General features: G+C 43.8%; 1 protein-coding gene across 1 annotated transcript in view; it reads left to right on the forward strand.

Annotated features, from left to right (window-relative positions):
• The window catches only part of SLC16A2 (solute carrier family 16 member 2), a 117744-nt gene that overhangs the window by 1379 nt on the left and 96158 nt on the right, over nucleotides 1-20207 (forward strand). The gene's annotated exons all lie outside the window — the stretch shown is intronic.

A 20207-nucleotide genomic window follows, 5' to 3' on the forward strand; every position in this document is an offset into this window, starting at 1 on the left:
TCCAGCCAAATAGTTCCATGTTATCACAGGAACACAGGTATTGTTACTAGCTTTCTTCTTTCTTAAAAAAGAAAAGAAACAAAAACAACAAACCCTGCCTAAAAAGTTGTTTAAAAAAAAAACTTAAGAGACTGTAGAATTGCAATGAAGCACAAAATGGTCAAAAAGAGTTAAGATTACGCATGTAAAGTGCCTTGTGTATGCCCATTAGCTGATTAATTAGAGAAGTTTTCAAATATAACAGTATTTTTCAGTCTTTTGTGTATCTGTGCAGAACAATGCATGCCAGTTAGGTAGACCATTAAAGGAAATTATATGAAGAGTACACTGTTAACTTTCTTACACAAAATACTACAGAATAAAAAAGAAAATTAGCTGACACATATAGGTCATCCGTCTTTTTTCCAAGCTCAACGAGCTTTTTTAACTGGCCCCTCCTCTAATTTATACCCCAGGAAGGCTGAGTTCTGAAAAACCCCTGTTAGTAACTTTAATCCCTTTTCAATAGGGATATTTAGTAAGAAAAGTTAATAGTAGGCTGAAGTTTGCAGGATTGAAAAGATAGAAAAGAACCTGTACCTAAGTCAAGTATTATTTGTTTATATTATGGGAACAGCTACAGGCCCCTGCTGAGATGATGGTTATATTGTGCTAGGGGCAGTCCCTACCCAAAAACTTATTATCAAAATAGACAATACATATAAGTGTGGGAGAGAAAACACAGACTTAGAAAAGTGAAATGACTTGCCTGAGGTCAGAGAGCAGGTCAGTAGCTCAGAATGGAATAGGCTCTCGTTCAGGGTGGCCTAACCTCTAAAGCAGTGGTCACCAAACAGTAGATCGTGATCTACTGGTAGATCTTGGAGCCTCTGATAGGTGATCCTGACTGATTCTGCCAAGAGGCTATCAAGTGCCTGCACTTCAGCTACCCCTCCCCCTGCTGCTACGCACCTCCTGCCCTTTGCCTTGGAACTGCCTCCCCCCCCTCCCGGGAGCAGAGGGAGAGGAGGGGGCTGATGTCAAGATGCCCCTTCTCCCACCCTGTATCCCATCTTCACAGAGCAGAGAGGGAGCACAACAGGACTTGGGATGGAGTTTGCTGCCTGCTTTTGGGAGTGGTACAGGGCCAGGGCAGGGGTGAGCCTGCTTTAGCCCCATTACACCACCAACCAGGAGCCACCTGAGGTAAGCAGTGCCCAGTCAGAGCCCACGTCCTGAAACCCTACACCTGTCATGAACCTGCTCCTGCACCCCAAGCCTCTGCCACAGCCTCCCTGCATCCAAAAACACTCCCAAAGCCTGCACCTAGAATCCCCTCCAGCATTCCAACTGCCTGCCCCAAGCTCAGCTCAGAGCCCCTCTCACACTCTAAATCCCTTAATCCAAGACTAGAGCCTGCACCCCAACCTTCTGCCTCTGCCTAGTGAAAGGGAGGCAGGATGGGGGAGGGAGGGAGAATGGAGTGAGCAGGCGTGGGGCCTCAGAGAAGGGGCACAAAGGAGGCGGGGGGCAGGGGTATTTAGGTTTGAGGTAGATCTTGGATTGCACTTAAATTCAAAAAGTGATCTTGTGCTTAAAAAGGTTGGAGACCACTGCTCTAAAGCCAGTGTTTCTCAATCTTTTTAATACTAGGGACCATCTTATTGCCTTCCTAAACTGTGTCAAGGAGATTCAAAGGGCCAGCACTGGTCAATGAGAAATCCTGCTCTTGAGCACATCACACTGATGTGCTAAATATTTGAGTATTGAAAGAAATTACAATATGCTGCTACACCGCTTAGATTCTAGAATTAATGGCATGATATTGTTGAGAAATAATATCATGTTATTAAATATGGTCAGATAGTGCATATCGACATGGTGAAGAGATAAAGATGTATGGATAACCTTTGCATTGTCACTTCTAAGGCATTAACAGTACAGCGTTAACATAGGTTGTCTTTTAAATTATAAATAGTGGAATACATGATGCATCTCCGTATTTGTATTCTTAAGGAAAATCAGCACTTAGTTATCTGTTTCCTTCTTGTGATCATATCAACAAAACCCGAAGTGCAGTTTCAAAAGAGAAGATCTAGCTAAAGGTATTGACAACTGAAGTTTTGTGGTTAAAGAGATAAAAATCTCTGCCATGGGCATGTAGGATCTGGGCCCTGTTTCTTCTAAGATTTGTTGGAGAGTGTGTTTGTGAGTATCCATACAGAGACCTCTAGAAAGAAAGAAGCCAACATGGATGTCTGAGTCAATCCAGCACTTTGTAATTAAATTGTCTATGTGACAAATGTGCATTTTGGCCTATGAGCTTAGCAAAGAGGCCATTAATAATGTATATCCTTTACCTGTTAGCCTAATATTAAAATTACATGTGAGTATGCCTGTTCTCACTTGCTTTCCAGTCACTGGACATGTATGTGATATACTATGTACTAAACATGCATATGAAATTCTAGCTTGCAGGGAGAAGGGAATGACTGCTCACATGCAATGGAGGATTATTTATTTATTTAATCATCTATTTATTTAGCTCTTGGTATTTTGGCATTTAAATGTACAGGCTTAGAGAAGTCCATATACCTGCAATTCCAGCAGCCTGCTGAAATCCCTGTGCGCTAACACTTGAAATTGGGGCTCCCTAGGTCAGCAAGAGGCACATCTGGATAGAGAGTAGAGATGGAGACCTGCTACTCTGCTTCATATATTCTACTCAAGTGGTCACCAAACAGTAGATCGTGATCTACTGGTAGATCTTGGAGCCTCTAACAGATGATCCTGACTGGTTTGGCCAAGAGGCTATGAAGTGCCAGCACTTCAGCTGCCTCTTCCCACACTGCTGCGCACCTCCTGCCCTTTGCCTTGGAACTGCCTCCCCCCTCCCGGGAGCAGAGGGAGAGGAGGGGACTGATATCAAGATGCCCCTTCTCCCACCCTGTATCCCATCAACACAGAGCAGAGAGGGGGCACAACAGGACTTGGGATGGAGTTTGCTGCCTGCTTTTGGGAGTGGTACAGGGCCAGGGCAGGGGTGAGCCTGCTTTAGCCCCATTACACCACCAACCAGGAGCCACCTGAGGTAAGCAGTGCCCAGTCAGAGCCCACGTCCTGAAACCCTACCCCTGTCATGAACCTGCTCTTGCACCCCAAGCCTCTGCCACAGCCTCTCTGCATCCAAAAACACTCCCAAAGCCTGCACCTAGAATCCCCTCCAGCATTCCAACTGCCTGCCCCAAGCTCAGCTCAGAGCCCCTCTTTCACTCTAACTCCCTTAATCCAAGACCAGAGCCTGCACCCCAATCTTCTGCCCCTGCCTGATGAAAAGGAGGCAGGATGGGGGGGGGGGAGAGAGGATAGAGTGAGCAGGCGTGGGGCCTCAGAAGGAGGCAGGGGTATTTAGGTTTGAGGTAGATCTTGGATTGCACTTAAATTCAAAAAGTGATCTCGTGCTTAAAAAGGTTGGAGACCACTGTAAATCTCCTCCATGCTTGGATAGCTTCAGTGAATTATACCTGCTATCTAACACTGCTAGAAGCAGCACTGACTCAGGCCCATAGCTTCAGTTCCCGTCCATTCTGACAAGGGAAGTGATATGTGGCTGTATGGGCTACCTGCATGCCACCTCCCTTCTCCCACTCTTGTTAGCACAGATCACCTCTGTCCCTCCCTACTTACAATTACCAATCCTGTGGCAACTGCTTACTTAGAGAGATTATCAGGAAAGAATTTGTAGCAATTTGAAAGCAGCTAAGTGTCATGGCCTTCCTGAAAAGAATCACACTATCTATTTATGCTCTACATTTCAGCTCCTTTCTGAGCTAGAAACGGAGAGCAAAAAGTGTGTGTGCGCAACCTGACAGCTTCCCATATAGACTACCACCAAGTATTCCACAAACCACTGTGTGAGAACCCCAACAGATTAAGCACAAGACTAAGAGTAACTCGTGTGCACTAATACAGGTATGACACCAAGTCACTTTGTGGCCATGAGCAAGTCACTTAACCTTTCTGCCTAAGTGTCTCCATCTCTAAAATGAGGGTTAATACTTTCCTATCTCATAGGTTTTTATGACAATGATGCAATATTTCAAGAGCTCTTTGAAGGTGTAAAGGCAGAGTAGTATTCCAGCCAAGTTATACTTCTGAAAAATAGGGCTTATATGTACAGGCAGTCCCCGGGTTACATGGATCCGACTTACATCGGATCCCTACTTACAAACGGGGTGAGGCAACCCCGCACTAGCTGCTTCCCCCCAGCAGACCAGGGAGACGCGAAGCTAGCACCCCCGCCAGCAGACCAGGGAGACGCGGAGCGGCTTTTCTCAGCAGACACCTCAGCTTGAGAATAAAGGACTGAGGGAAGTGAGGTGTGGGAGAATAAAACTGAACTCTGGAGAAATGTTTGGCTAGAGTTTCCCCTACAATATGTACCAGTTCCGACTTACATACAAATTCAACTTAAGAACAAACCTACAAGTCCCTATCTTGTACGTAACCCGGGGACTGCCTGTATATTAAAAAGGTACTGACTCAAACTAAGCAACTGCAGGACAGATGGCTGTAATTATAGAGGTTTATTTCTTGTTTGCGTTGCATTCTCTTGTTTTTGATCTTATAAAATGTAGAATTCTTGGAGTTCAAATTTAGGGTCAAGTTGTAAAAACTACCTTCTTTCAACAACACACTGAATGCATAGCTCCTTTGTTTAAAGAAATATACCCTTGAGCATATGTAAACAAGCAATCCAGTGATGATCAGCATATACTGCTGTGAATATCCAGCACACCCCTACATGCAGCAGGAGACAGGACTTTATAATGAGACACGTTGGAGGTTTTTCAGTTTGTGGAGGGGGAGGAGTATTGAAGAGAGAAATTGAAGTTAGTATAAAATCTTCACTGAAGCAAGCAGCAGAAGTCAGTCACTTCTAACAGATGTGGCCTATAAAAAAGCGTGGCGCAATAATGTACCTTTGGGATACCTAAAAATGGTAGTGTAATGGTGATTTAGACAAACTAGTATCTGTGTTAGGCATTTCCATGCAGAATGCCCTCCACTAATTAGGGTTTATAGAATATTCAACAGAGAAAGGAAAGAGAATTTAAAAAACACCGGTTCTCATTAGGTTTGTTAAAGACTCCCTAGCAGGCTTCATGGAAGTGACTGACTGACATTGTGACCTTCGCTGAGTTTCCTCTTAGGCTGTGTCTACACTGCCAGCTTTTGCTGGCGGAGAGTATGCTAATGAAGTGCTCATTAGCATTTGTCACGCTGTCATTAGCATGTTCTTTGCCCGAGGCTTTCAGGGCAAGAGGTTTTTGCGCAAAAACAAGCAATGTAGATGGATCCGTTTTGCGCAAAAACTCCCTTTTGTGCAAGATCTGTATACCTCCTTTTTTGAGGCTTAAGGATCTTGTGCAAAAGGGAGTTTTTGCGCAAAACAGATCCGTCTACATTGCTTGTTTTTGTGCAAAAACCTCTTGTGCAAAAAGCCTCGGGCAGAGAATATGCTAATGACAGTGCAACAAATGCTAATGAGCACTTCATTAGCATACTCTCTGCCAGCAAAATCCTGCAGTGTAGACATAGCCTAAGTGTCTGTTTCTTCTTCTGCAAAAAGGTTATGTAAGAGGGTGAAATGGGGATTCCTTTCCCATGGAAATGGGTGTTGGAGCAGTGTCTTAATGCACTAGCTTTTACCTTCTGGGGAAGCAAACCTAGCCAGGATAGCAGTTCTTCTAAAGGGTCACTGAGCACTGTGTCTTCAGGGCCCCAATAAACCCTTTTAGATTGGAGGCTCTTAAACATGGACTCTGAGAGGTGCCTAGCTTTATTTAAATCTGAGACCCATTTTAAAATGTGACAGCTAAAGAAAATTAGATTTAAAAACCCTAGCCAGTTCTGAATTCTGCATGTCAGATGGGGATGTCCCACCAACATGGACATAGTTGAGGCAACCAAGAATTCACAGCTGGTGTCACCCAAGCACAAGTAGTGTCCCTGATATGTGGGCAGCAAGGTGCATTTGGAAGGAGCAGCACCTGTTCCCATTGGGATTAATTTAACAGAAAATGTCAGTTGTGCACATTACTTGTGGTTAACTTAAGTTCAAACTTGGGATATAAAATCCCATTTAATTGCTTAAATGGGTTGGAGAGCCCCTGTCCATAGCAAGCCTGCATGGCTGGAGCAGCCCCCTACCCACGGTGGGTAGGGAGCTCCTCCAGCCACCACTGGTCAACCGGTTAACCTTTCACATCCCTAGTTCAAACTTCCACTGTGGATGTGCCATGTGGAGACAGGAAACTGCCTGTCTGTCTGAAAGTGTATCTTGTTTTTATACATCCACTGTAGGTGTTGCAGTTTCAGGGATTTAACAAGAACTAGCAAAACAATTAGAAAGGACCACATTGATTTTTTTCCCCTCCCTTTTTATTTATTAAAGTAATCTAGATACAGATTAACTGTGTTTGTTTTAAAGTTTGTTTCATTTGCCTTGAAACAGAAACTACAAGCACTTTGATAAATGAACTGTAAAGTTAGTCTGGTTTCATCATCGCGCGCTCAGGCTACATCTACACTGCACAGTTATTTCAGAATAAACTATTCCAGAAAAGTGATTCCAAAATAGCTTATTTCGAAATAGCACGTCGACACTGCAGGGAAGCCTCAAAATTAGTCCAAGGCAGACTTCCCAATATAGACGTGCTATCTCGATTTAGAGCCCCAGGAGAAATAACTTAGAATGGCCTGGTGAGAGGCTATTTCAAAATAGCAGAAGTGGAGTATCTACACACGCCTTCTTTTGAAATAGCTATTTCAGAATAGGCATTATTTTTTCATAGAATAAGGTTTATAGAAGTCAGAATAAGCTGTCTTTTAATTTGAAATTATTTCAAAAAATAAAGGAATTGCTGTGTAGACGCTTGCATAGTTATTTTGGAATAATGGCCATTATTCCAAAATAATTTTGCTGTGTAGACACACCCTCATAGCCCTGATCTACACAAGGGTGTTATTTTGAAATCCCCCCCATCCCCATATTTTGAAATAATAAGCAGAGCATTCATACTACCAAGCCTGTTATTTCAAAATAACAGGCTGGTTATTTAGAAATTTGTACTCCTGCGTTCCTCAGGGAATAATGTTTATTTCAGAATAGTTCTTTCAAAATAGTGTGGATGCTCCGCTGCTACTATTTTGAAATAACAACTCACCAGAGTAATTTGAAGTAATTACTCCCCGGTGCTTCCTGGGGCTCTAAGTTGAGGTAGCACCTCCACATTAATGGAGCCTGCCTTGGACTAGTTTCGATGCTCCCTCGTAGTGGGAACATGCTATTTGAATTTTGTTATTTTGAGAGTTATTTCAAATTTAGTTATTTTGAAATAATTTCCTAGTGTAGACAGTTCCATACGTGCCTCTGTAGCTTATTCCTCACAGCTCTAGTTCCTCACTATCTTGTGTAGCAGTCTTGTGACTGCTTTTTTGCAGAAGAGATGGGACTACTTTGCCACTTTGTCCTGAAAAGGAAGAACATCCACTGTTACAACTCTGTGCTGAGTCAGGGTTCAGATTCCAGAAGGCCCTATAGAGATCCAGTCATATCTCTGAGTAAAAATGGGGTTAAACACTTACCTGTAGCTGTTCTTGCTCAGGATTAAATTGATCCCAACATTTGCAGCTGGGCAAAAGAAATTTAGAGTATATTGGCAGGGCACATTTGGTGGTTTTTTAGTACATCATTGAGTAGGGATTGTCTCTTAAAATCAAGAGTGCCTGTTCTACACTGTATAGTTTCTCTGATCTTGTTGGAGAACCAGGACAGAGAATGAACCAGCCATGAACAATCCTGCTTTGGCTTACAAGATAGACAATGGTGTTTTTTTGATTTTTGTTGGTTGGTTGGTTGGTTGGTTTTTTTTGTCTATAAGGCTATGGGGCTTGTCATTGTTAGGTTTTTTGTTGTTAGTTTTTTATTCTGAATTCCCTGTTGAGATCTATTGGGATTTCTGCTTAACTATTGGTGCTATGTTATGTCCTCTAATTCCTAGGATAGGTATACTAGTTTATCTCATCTGGCCTGCTTTATAAAAACTGCTATGAGGAAGGGACAAACAGGTGCATATTACGGATTAAAAATGGACCAGGGTTTGCTCAGAACAAAGAAACCAAATTAAGATCCTAGTTCGGAGAAAAGTTTTAGTGAGAGGAGAAAATGTAGTTCTAACAGCCAAATGGGAGCAAAAAGTAGGAACTGACTCATCTAATACATAAAGAAAAACATCAGCTTTGGACACCTCATTGTGGGGCCCTGCTGGCTCTGTGGGCTCGGAAGGGGAAAACCCTAATGATACTGTAAATTCCACAAGGTTTTTTGAAAATGCAGTCAAGTACATTTTAGCAATATTTCACGGGACTGGCAACTTCAAACCCTCTTACAGATCTCTCACTGCATAGGATTGTGTAAACTACAGGAATGGTGTTAGAGTCAAACTGCTGTAATTAAAACACTCTATTTGTTGTGTAAATTTAAAATTAAAAACTATTCAAGACTCTAGGATTTAAATTCAGGATCTGTTTGGGGAGGGGGAGGGCGGATTTTGTGGTGATATTTTGAGGACTTCAGCCAAACAGGAAAAGCTAAAGAATATTTCCATATCTATATATCTATATATCTTCCTTTATTTGCTTATAGCTTAGTCACCCAGTAGGCTAGTAAACAGATTTTAATAAAGTTTACATACATTTGATGTGACTCTCTAGGACTTTTGTTGTTGTCCATATGTTTCAAATACATTATGGAACTTGGGCTCCAGGTTTTACATGTTGTTGTTTCTTGAAAAAATCTTACCTGCCCTCACCTGAAGGCGGCACTGTAGCTGTAGGCTCATTTCAGATGAATTTGACATTTTATATTAATTGCTGTAAGACTATTGTATAACTATACTTCTGACTGCTTTTCACCCAAAGACCTCAGAACACTGTACAGACTTGAACATATTATATTTCCAAAACTTGTGCTATTGTGAAGTAGCATTAGTCCCATTTTACAGATGTGTAAACAGAGAAGGAAATGCTCTCCTTAAGTCCACACACTGAGTCAGTGGATAGAACCCAGCTATACTGATTCTCAGGTCCTTTACCTGATGATCAGATTAAATGGCATCTCCTAATGATTCTCCCTAGCAATTGTATTGCCTTTCACAGCTTTCCCAATGTTTTTTTTGTCTTCTCTGTCTTACTGATATTCACCTACCTGGTCACTTAACTCCCTCTGATTTTTTTTTATATTCTCCTCTTCACTTTCCTTTCTTAATCCCCCATTCTTTAATTTCAATTTTCCTGAGATCTATCAGTGGTTCTGCATCAAGTTGTTAATTCCCCCTAATGCAAAAACAAGTAAACTAGATTTTTAAAGTTGAGTTTTAAGGATCACAGTTTATTAGGAATGCATGAAGTGTTCTCATTTTAAATTATTTTTAACCACAGCTATGAGTTTTTAGCTCTTTTGAGAGTTAGGGGTTAGCCTTTGGCTGTGCTGTTCTTCTTGGAGTATAAATGGATTGAGTAGACATAAGTCTTTTGGATTTGATCATCATAATGGGGGATATTGGCCTTTATTTCACAGGAACTCCGAATGAAGTGTTAGCAGTATTGCAGCAATTAGAGTAAAATGAAAAGCTTTAAAAATTCCCTCTTTATTTTGCAATAGCTAAAAATGCAAATATAAAACTAGAAGAGCAAGAAACAGGATTAATATAAGACTTTAATGATAACAAACAACCTTGTACCATAATGAATGCACTGCAGCATGAGACTGTGAAGGAGAAGGTTGCACACAGAGAATTCTGAATTACTGGATTAACATTTCTAATAAAGAGCTCTCAAATTACTCCCTCAGATAAAACAATATTCATTGCAGAGGAGACACAGATAAAGTGATATTTAGAAATGCATATTGCAGTGCTGCCAACTCTTACAGTCTTATTTTGAGGCTCATGATATTTGATGTTCTTAAAGCCCCAGCTCAAGGAGTCAAGTGATTATGTGAGAATATTATCTACCATTTTAAAAAAGTAGTTCTTAGCCATCGTTATGAAGAAGAGACTGAGAATGTGGGCTGAGTATACCGTAAAGTCTTGAAACCATGGGGGGGGGGGGGGGGGGGAAGGACCCTGGTATTCATTTTAAATCTTGTGATTTCTTTTTTTATACTGTATACCCGACTCATGATCTTTGAACACTTGGTAGTGTTAATGATTGCCAGTACCAGGGTTAGTTCCAGCCAACAATATACAAGCGCCTACTTCTTTGTAATATCCTCCACTCCAGTGGTGAGACTGGACTATAGATAGGAAGAGAGAACCTTATCTACAAAATACCCTGGTTTTTTGTTTTTTGGTTGTTGGTTGGGGTTTTCTTTGCTTTCCTCTGCAGCATGGAGCACAGGTCACTTACAGGTTCTGGTGGACTCTCTGTAACATGAAGATTTTATATTTGAGGACTTCAGGAGCTCAGCAGAGGTTAGGGATCTATTTCAGTAGTGTATGGATGAGGTTCTCTAGCCTGCAATGTGCAGGAGGTCAGATGAGGCGATCATGATGGTCCCTTCTCACCTTGAAATCTATGGTCTAAAAGACTTTAATCCCAAATAGCCCAGTGAAGTTTTTGAATACCTTAGGGTACATCTACGCAGCAAGGCTAAAGTCAAATTCAGCTACACAACTTCAGCTACATCAGTTGCGTAGCTTAAGTCAAAATAGTTTAATTCAGCTTTTGACACTATCTACACAGCAGGAAGTCGAAGGAAGAGCAGCACTCTTCCTTCGACTTCCCTTACTCCTCGTGAAATGAGGGTTAACATGAGTTGGCATCAGAAGTCCTTCAGCTCCACATTATTTCAGAATAAAGAAAGGCTTGTAGTGTAGATGCGCATTTTGTTATTTCAGAATAACATCTGTTATTCCAAAATATCGCTGCTGTGTAGACGTACCCCTCAGATATGTGTGGCAGTGTAGTAAACTGGCTTTCTTTACGGTGTTGCTTTCTGAGAGTAAAGAGGGGATAAGGAACCTGGGCTCAATTTATTTTCCTTTTAGATTGGGTGGTAGAAGCCAGTAGCAGAGTCGGCAGGTTTGCAAAAATTTTGGTGATGTTTAAAGCGTGCACCCCTATCCCACTCAAACTCTTCCTCCATCATCTGACTAAGGCTCTGAGAGGAAGGTTGGGGGGGCGGATCTGGGAGGGAATTTGAGTGCAGGACGGGTAAGAGGTGGAGCTTGAAGGGGGCTTTGGTGTAGGTAGGGGTCTTGGTGCTGGCTCTGGAAGGGAGTCTGGGTGCTGGCTCTGGCCCAGGGCACAGAGTGGGGGTCTTGAGTACAGGCTCTGGGAGGGAGTTTGGGGGCAGGGCACAGGGTGGGGATAAAGGGTGCAGGCTCTGGAGGGAGTGGGGTGCACAAGAAGGTGTATGGGTGTGTGGATGGAAGGGTCCACACTTGTCTGCGGACATCCTCCTCTAGCAGTGGCTCTTGGGGGGGCATAAGTCTCCAGCTGCTGCTGCATCCCCACCGCCCTGTGCGCTCCCCCCGAATGTCCTCTGGCAGCAGAGACACACATGCCAGCAGCTTCTCTAAACTTGCTCTGCTGCTGGTGGCCCTCCGGGCTTTTTAAATCACCTGAGGGCAGCAGGAAGGGCTGGAAGGCATGTGGGAAAGTCAGAAGACACAGGGACGATGGGGAGTAGGGAGTGCAGGCAGGTATTGAATTTTGATGGAGCCCAGCCCTTGGCCAGGAATATTCCTGGTGCCAAGACACCATGAGCCCATATAACTCTTGGCCTATGGCCAGTGGGCCTGATTCTGGTCTTATTTATACCAGTGTGAATCCAGCATAACTCCATTGAAGTAAAACCCATTTACTTCATTGGATTTACGCTGGTGTAACTGAGACCACAACCTGTCTCTTTTTTTCTTTTGGAGTTGGCTTCTTGAGAGTTACTAATGTAATTTTATCTGGCTGTATACTATGGGTTTATTACTTTGCTTTTTTTTTTTTTTTTTTTTTTTTTTTTTGGTATGAGTGTTCCGTTCCTGTTCAGTGGCCAGGAGGGTTTTGTAAGTCAGTGCTTTCTTGTTGGTTTTGCAAGGTCATGGTTATTACAAAGTACTGGGCCTTCTTAACCTGATTGCATATGCTTGGAGAGTCCTGTGCAGAGATGGGTGTTATCATTGGTTAAGGAGAATTGCAAACCCTAAGAAACAACATCCAGGAAAAGAGAAAGGGTTTGAATTCTAAGTCAACCAACCTTCAAGAAGTAACATTTGGCACAGAGTTGTTACTTGGTTCTCTTGTGTGCGTGTGGTATAAATGACTAAAGGGTGTGTGGTTTGCTTGATTAATCTCTTGCTCAATACAAGCTCTGAGCTGTATATTTAGTTTAAAAAGCCCAGGGATGTTGGAAGAATTCAAAATATCTGCTAAAAATGTTGTCTGTCTTCAGACTTTACCAACCCAAATAGCCCTATTCTACCCATGAAATCCTGTAACTTTGTGTTCTAGCTTTAAGTTAGTTTCTTAGTATCTCAAACAAGTTAGTACCAAATGCGCACAGTGATGTTGGAACAAGTTGTTCCAACATCACTGTGCGCATGCACTATACAAAACAATAGCAAATTAGGCCTGATGATGTTAAAGCTGAAGTGTGCTTTTCTTGGAGGAAAGGTGCAAGATAGGACAAAATGTTGTTGTTATTGCATCAGATAATTTAAGAAGGTTAACCCCTAAAAATATAGTCTCGCCAGCTGGTTCAGGGCTGAGGTGTGGATGTCCCTCACTACTTGTGAGAGAAGGCAAAATCTGTTCAACATTATTGCTGTCCCTGAGAGGAAAAACAATGGAGCAAATTCCAGTCAAGTGAAGATATTCACCTATCCAGTGTGAGGGTATTGTCATGTTCCTGGTGAGACATAATTGTTTGATGGGGATAGCATTTCTAATCTGTGACTAGCAGATTGTACTTTTGTTTGCTCCTGTTGCTTTTGATTAGTACATGGTTTGTACCTGGACCTGTGCTAGCAATCACTCTGTGTTATACCATGTCCTCTTTGGGAGACTGTTGCCCTACGCAGGCAGGAGAGCAGTATAAGCCAGTATGTACACAAGTTATGAGCTGGCTACTTCAGGCCCTTTCATGGATAGAACTACTGAAATAATTGAGACTTTTTTAGAGAGTAAAGGTTTGCAGGATCAGACCCATGGGCACTAGGCCTCATAACATGCCTGTGTGGGACAGTGATGTATAATCCACCTTTTACATACTGGGAAAGTGACGCATGGAGCAGTAAGTGATTTGCCCAAGGTCAGATAGTGAAACAGTGGGGCTAGGTCTAGACTACATCCCTTTTTCGTAAAAGGGATGTAAATTAGACGTATCGCAATTGCTAATGAAGCGGGGATTTAAATTTCATAGAGGGATAAGGGATCTTACCGTATATTCCAGCGTACAAGACGACTTTTGATGTTAAAAAAATCCCCCAAAAATCGGGGGTCGTCTTGTACACCGGGTATATATCCCAGGCGCACCTGGGATGCCCTGCCACCTACTTCCCCCGAGGCTTTACAAAGCTGCTGCGGCTTTGCTCCCGGTGCCTCTGGTCTACTGGGGACCGTCTCCAGCAGACCAGGGACACCGGGAGCAAAGGAGGCGGAGGGGTGCTGGGGTATAAGACGAAACCCTATCTTTTAATTAAAAAATTAGGGGGTCGTCTTATACGCCCAGTCGCCCTATACACCGGAAAATATGGTATTTCATAGAGGGATAAGGGATCTTTCGAAAAAGGTTTTATTTTCCGTAAGATCAGCATCCAGACTGGCGTTTTTTTCCGGCCCGTGCCAAAAAAAAGCGGCAGCCATTTTTAAGCTAATGAAGCAGGCGAGATTTAAATCCCTGCTTCATTAGCAATTGCGATACGTCTAATTTACATTCCTTTTCCGAAAAAGGGATGTAGTCTAGACGTAGACAAGGAATTGCAGCTCCTGCTCTTGTGCTTATACTTCCTACAGCCTGGGAGTTACATGAAATTCTCCATATCCAAGCACTTACAGTGGAGGCCTCTTAGCACTGATGCCCACCTATTGGCATCAGTTTATTTTGGCACAGAAAGCACTTGGAACTGGGAGCCTGCAGGAGGGGAAAGAGAAAATTGTGTGTTGTTAATTAGAGACGACAAGTGTCACTGATCTTGTCCTGTAACCATGTTTTGGGTTAAAGGTCTAGTAGCAAAACAGTGAATATGGTTTTTCAGTAAAAATGTCCAGTACTACAGCATGTTTAAAGATCTGCTCAGTTAAGCCTGCAATGGAATGATAAATTTCTGTAGTTGTCCTTTAAGCAAGGCCTGTTCCCTATGCTCTATATTGATCCTGAGTGTTGTGCCAAGAACGCCAGATCTGTGTTTTTGGCTGTGGGGGAGACTTATAATAGGAAACTTGTACCTTGCAGAGCTCTTGTACTAATTAGGCAGGTGTCTTCTCCAAGAGGTGTTGGGCACATGAGAAGTAGGGTGGACCAGAAGTGGGGGCAGTGGACCAGATTCTAGTGTAACATTCCCATCTTGAAAAAATAATCTGGCTTTAATTTTAAAGGCTTGTGTCTGCCAAACTGATTATCTTGTCCTGCATGTGTCTTAGACTAGTCTGGACTGTTTGCAGGTCTCTTCCTCTCTGCCTGTTAGAGGCACATCACCCAGAGCTGCTTGCATATTCTTCAGTCCCTTAAGCCTCCCTCCTCCCTCTACTGCCTCTAGCCTTCTCTCCTGTTGTGCTCTGCAAAGAGCAGCAAACTCTCAAGCTCAGAAGCTTTGACTGCAGAATGGAGCCATCCTGTGGCACAGTCCTGGAATTATGCAGCTCCTGAACAAAGGGAAATTGCTTAGCATTTGACTGCCTAATCAGGTGGGGCATAGGGCATTGCCTCTAAGTCTGGTGTCCAACCAGTTCTGAAGCAAACTAGCCACGCTCAGCCAGCCAAATAGTAACATGTCGCTAGTCAGTGGCTAGCATGTTGGACACCACAGCTCTAAGTGATGCTCAGCCCAACAGGTTTTACTCCTCTAACCTCAATTCTTCTTATGGTAATCAAAGACTATTAATGAATGACTTGGTTAACCCAGGGCAGCAGTACTGTCCAAAGACATGCCAGAAGCCACGTGTGTTCATCAGCTGCATGTTCTGCCAAGGCTGCCGTTTGTGGTTCACGTTGCCCCATGTGTCCTCTGACTTTGGCTATGGTTTTGTTGTGAACATGCTGACAAGTTTGCATGAGAATTTACATTCTCATGGCAGCTTAATAAGATCTCCTGATCACTTGTGTGTGTTTAAAAAAAACCCAAACTAGGGATGTAAGCGACTAATCAACTATCGGATAGTGGACTCGACTAGTTGCTTCCTCCTCCCCCCTCCTCCCTCCCCGCCTTGCTTCCTCTATCAGAGAGAGCCAGTGCTGGGAGAACCGGTAAAGCCAGTTTCCTCCAGCACCGTCTCTGCGGGGGACAGGGGAGGTAGAGGCAGAGTGGGAAACGGCAGGAGCGGAGACTGATTCGGTCCCTGCTAGTGCTGGTTCCCACTGCTGGTATTTCTGCTTTTGAAATGTACAAGAACCCTCCAGGGCTGGTACATTTCTAAAGCAAAAGTGCTGCAGGGAGCACAGAGACTCAAGTAGTCCCTGCTCGTCCCATGCTCTTTGCGGTGCCCCCCTTGCTGCCTCTATGAGAGGGGGGACAGGAGCTGGTGCTGAGGGGGCTTAAAACCTGGTTGCCCCCAACGGAGGCAGTCGGGGGCAGGGGACAGGGGACACTGCTGCGAAGCATCCCTTGTCCGCAGCGGCTCAGTGGGGAGCTGGGTCCCCCCACGGAGTGGGGCTGCTGCCACCAAGCAACCCGTTTGTGGTGGCCAGGGCTGGCTGCGGGCAGGGGCTGCTTGTGCAGCAACCCTGCCCATAGCCAGTCCTAGCTGCCGTGAACGGGGCTGGAGCTGGAGTAGCCTCTGTTCATGGCAACCAGGGTTGTCCACCACAAACACGGGCTGCTGGACTCAGCGCAAGCCGGGACCAAGCAATCCCAGCTCATGCTGATCACTGCATTTAAATTCAGTAAGAGCCCAGCCGGCTCTTACTACATTTAAAATGGAGAGCCACAGCCCGGATGGCTCTGGAGCCAGCGTGAGCCAGGACTGCTCAGTTCCGGCTCGAATTGGCTCCTCTGGAGCTACCCCCACTGCAGCTCGGCAGAGGTGCTTATCAACAAATCATATAGTCGATACAAATATTAAATAGCCAGATAATCACATTTTAAGACCCTTACCCCAAACCCCACCCTCAGAGATTCAGTATAGATGAGCTAAGTTTTTTTTTCTTTTCCCTGGGAGCGGTCAATCCCCGCTCTGCCCTGAAGCCCTGCCCTCACCCCCACGTCTTCCTGCACCCCTTCCTGAGGCCTCCATAAACTTGTTCCTCTCTGCCTTTTCTTAAGCCCTTCCCCTAGTTTGCAATCAGCTGATTGGGGTTGTCAACAAACAGATGTGGCTGGTGGGTGATGAGCACCCACTGTGGTTTTTTTCCCCATAGATGCTGCAGCCTCAGAATACCCGCACAGTTGGTGTCTATGTAAATAAGGACAAGCGCTGGCTCAGTGGGCTTTTAAGTGCCTCCTTGCTTTATAGGCATTTGATGGGTGCAAGGCACAGAAAAGCACCTCTCCTGTTATGTTATGGACCAGCATTTACAGGACAAGGCTGTCAGGGAGCCATGTTGACGTATCCTATGAAACAGGAAGGCTTCCCTTAATTGGTAAATTCTTTTCTAAGGCACTGATTCAGTAAGGTAATTAAGCAGATCAGTTTTCTGACTGTAGGCTTGAGAATAGTCCTATTGAGGTCAAGGGGACTAGAAAGTTCGGCATGTTTGCTTAAGGATTTTGCTGCAGTGGCTCAAGTACCCTTCTCTTGCAGGGCACTAGCTGCTTTGGAAAGGCCCACAGGAATGTCCCAAGTCTGTTTTGTAACCTGTGGTGTTATGAGGGAAATCCTTGCTTGTAATGTGAATGGCAGTAAACATTATGTTCCAGTGCTAATGGGGAGCCAATCTCAATATGAAATACTTATTGCTAGCGGATGTATCTTGCGGAATTTTGTATACAGGATTTTTATCCCTTTTTGGAAGTCCACAAACATGAGAACTGTTTTGTATAAAGGACATACATTTTGATATAACATATATTCTATTAACTGTATGCACAATGCAGGTCATATGAAAACAAATGCACTGTTCTTGGTCCAGGGAAGGCAGTACCTCACCGACCTTGTCATTCTAGCCTTTGATATTTGGGTCTTTACCAAGTAACAATATATGAGAATCCCTAAAATCAAAAAGTGCCCAGGTCCCTTTTTATCAACAGACCTAACTTGAGTGACCTGGGGCCTTTTTTTTATCCTAAGGATTCTCATATATTGTTACTTGGTAAAGACCCAAATGTCAAAGGCTAGAATGACAAGGTCGGTGAGGTACTGCCTTCCCTGGACCAAGAACAGTGCATTTGTTTTCATGTGACCTGCATTGTGCATACAGTTAATAGAACATATGTTATATCAAAATGTATGTCCTTTATACAAAACAGTTCTCATGTTTGTGGACTTCCAAGTTAGAACACTCCTGTTAATCAATTGCAGATACCTTTGTTTCCCTCACCGTAAGTGAGTTATCACTTATTTCCTTGTTTATTTTTTCTTCTGTGAATCTCTGATTTCATTAGCTAGGTGCTGTGGAAAACATAACAAAAATGCCTCTGAGCCAAGGAGTTTGCAGTTATAGATATGGATATCCCTTGGAAACCTTCATGAACTTGAAGTTCTATACCTGTGTTTATAAATATATAGCTGCATTTTGGGTGTGTATGTAGGTGTAATACATACACCAACACATGCTATGATTTTATGAAAAGGTTTAGTACCCCAAATTCCCACTGAAGTACACGAAAGCTCTAAGTACTGTACTAAGTTCTTCTGAAAATTAAGCCATGTATGGTATGTGTGTATATAGCATGTGTGTGTAAACAGTGAATACATTTTCCCTCATCCAAGCTTTTTAGAATAATCTCAAAGTCATTTCTATCACTAAAGTGTAGTATGTGCAGTAACTAAAAGTATTTTGGTAATATACTTGAGGAGTGACTTGCTTCTGTGGGTTATTTGTGTTCATCCACCCTGAGTAGATTGGAGATGTTGCAAAAGCCACATTAAGTATGTTCTGAATCGCCACAACATGCTTTCAGTTGTAAGTGTTTCAAATAGCACACGGTTACCTAGTATAACAGGTCTTGCCAGGTGATGTAAACAAGCAGCTCATTAAAGAGATAGCTGCACAGTTTTTCCAGCGATGTAGCATGGCGTCTTCTTGCAGGAAAACTGCAGATATAAACAGAGCAGTGAATCTCATTTCACGTAGTTATTCTTCCTTCTGGTAAGGGACCCAGCAGTGGAGGTTCTGACCTAGGATTGGTAAGAATCCTGTCTCCTTCTGCAATCCTCTCCCTGGAGACCCTGTCTCCAGCAGCTCCTGTTTTATTTTTGCTGTATGCGCGCATGCATGCGCACACACACACACGCACACACACGATGGTGCAGTCTGCTCTGATCTGCTTATTCTTCTTTCAGTAGTGGCCACCACTGAGTGACATGAATTGGGTGATCTCCCCATCTTAGCCCTCACAGGCCAGTAGTAGGACATGTTGCATCCTCAGCATAGCAATAAGAGCCAGGTCCATGAATCAAACTTGTGTGTGCTGGTTATGTGGCAATGCACAGCCCTGCCAGTACTTTAGGCCCAGTAATTTCATTGCGTTTAAAGTAACTGGTGTACTGGATCAAAGCCCTTTCCTTGGAGGAAGGGGAAGGAAGGAGGGTTTTGCTGAAAAGCTGGTTGCAGGAGGTAATCTATTAAACATGACACAGCGCTGCGAAAAGCTGTCTCTACTGCATGGTATGGGGAAAGAAGGAACGAGACCTATAACCGGTAGAACTGTTAGCTAGGTCTGTGCAACTGAGTACCCCTATTGTATTTGCGCTCAGATGCCTCGCTCCCGTATGGTGAAGTTCTGTGGAATTTTAATATGACTGAAACAAACAGATTTCTGTAGAAATCACTTTAAAATCCCATGCAGTGGAATCTGGAGTGAGAGACTTACTAGGGAGGGTTTTTTTTCCTCTTAAGGGTACGTCTACACTACAGAGAATGATTGAAGGTGCTGCTGTGGATCTTCCAGGATTCAAATTAGCAGTATAGTTAGGACAGCTAATTCAAACTCAGATGGGCACTCGGGTCGATGCCGGTAGTCCTGCTTCCATGAGGAGTAAGGGAAGTCAAAGGGAGAGTGTTCTCACTTTGACTTCCTGACGTGTGGACAGCGCCAAAAGTCGAGTTAAGGTACTTCGACTTCAGCTACACAATTAATGTAGCTGCAGTTGTGTATCTTAATTCAATCTTGTCCTGTAGTGTAGACATACCCTTACAGTCATCCAGTGGAAGTCAAAACCAAGGAATTTGTTTGTCACTGGATTCAGCTGCACTGTTCCATGGAAGGGTCAAGGTTCAGATTTAGTGCATACCAGTCTCCAAGAGCAACCGCTGCCCATATGTCCCCTACAAGCCATGGTATTCCCTTCCGTTTTAGGTGGGTCCTAGGCCTTTTTGTAGAACCAGGCTTTGGCTGTGGGGGATGCTTCCACCTAGGTTACCTGAGGGTTATGAATGTCTTAACCCAGCTGTAGCCAGCCCGTGGCTCTCCTCCCCCGCCCCGGGTGCGGTTTGTGAAGCCCCCTCCTACCCCCCAGTGGCTCATGAAGCCACCCCCGCTCCCCCAGAAATGGCCCTCTCCTCCCGGCTCCCTATGCTGTCCTGGGCAGGGGAGCCATCCAGCATGGTCATTACAGAAGAAGAATTAAAGATGGTGTTGGCCGGTGGGAGCCTGATGTGGCCAAAAAGCCTCTAAACACGTTTTCTTTTTTTTTTTGCTTGACAACTTTGCCCCTGCTCTTTGCACTTGATCCACTGATATCTTGGCTCTTTGCCCAGAATGGGTTGGTCACCCCGTCTTAACCCAAGACTCCATTCAGGTGGGTGTGATGTAACTGGTTTTGCCCTGTTGCTGTGCAGTGTCAGAAGG

The sequence above is a fragment of the Pelodiscus sinensis genome, chromosome 13 (assembly GCF_049634645.1).
Source record: "Pelodiscus sinensis isolate JC-2024 chromosome 13, ASM4963464v1, whole genome shotgun sequence".
Taxonomy (NCBI): domain Eukaryota; kingdom Metazoa; phylum Chordata; order Testudines; family Trionychidae; genus Pelodiscus; species Pelodiscus sinensis.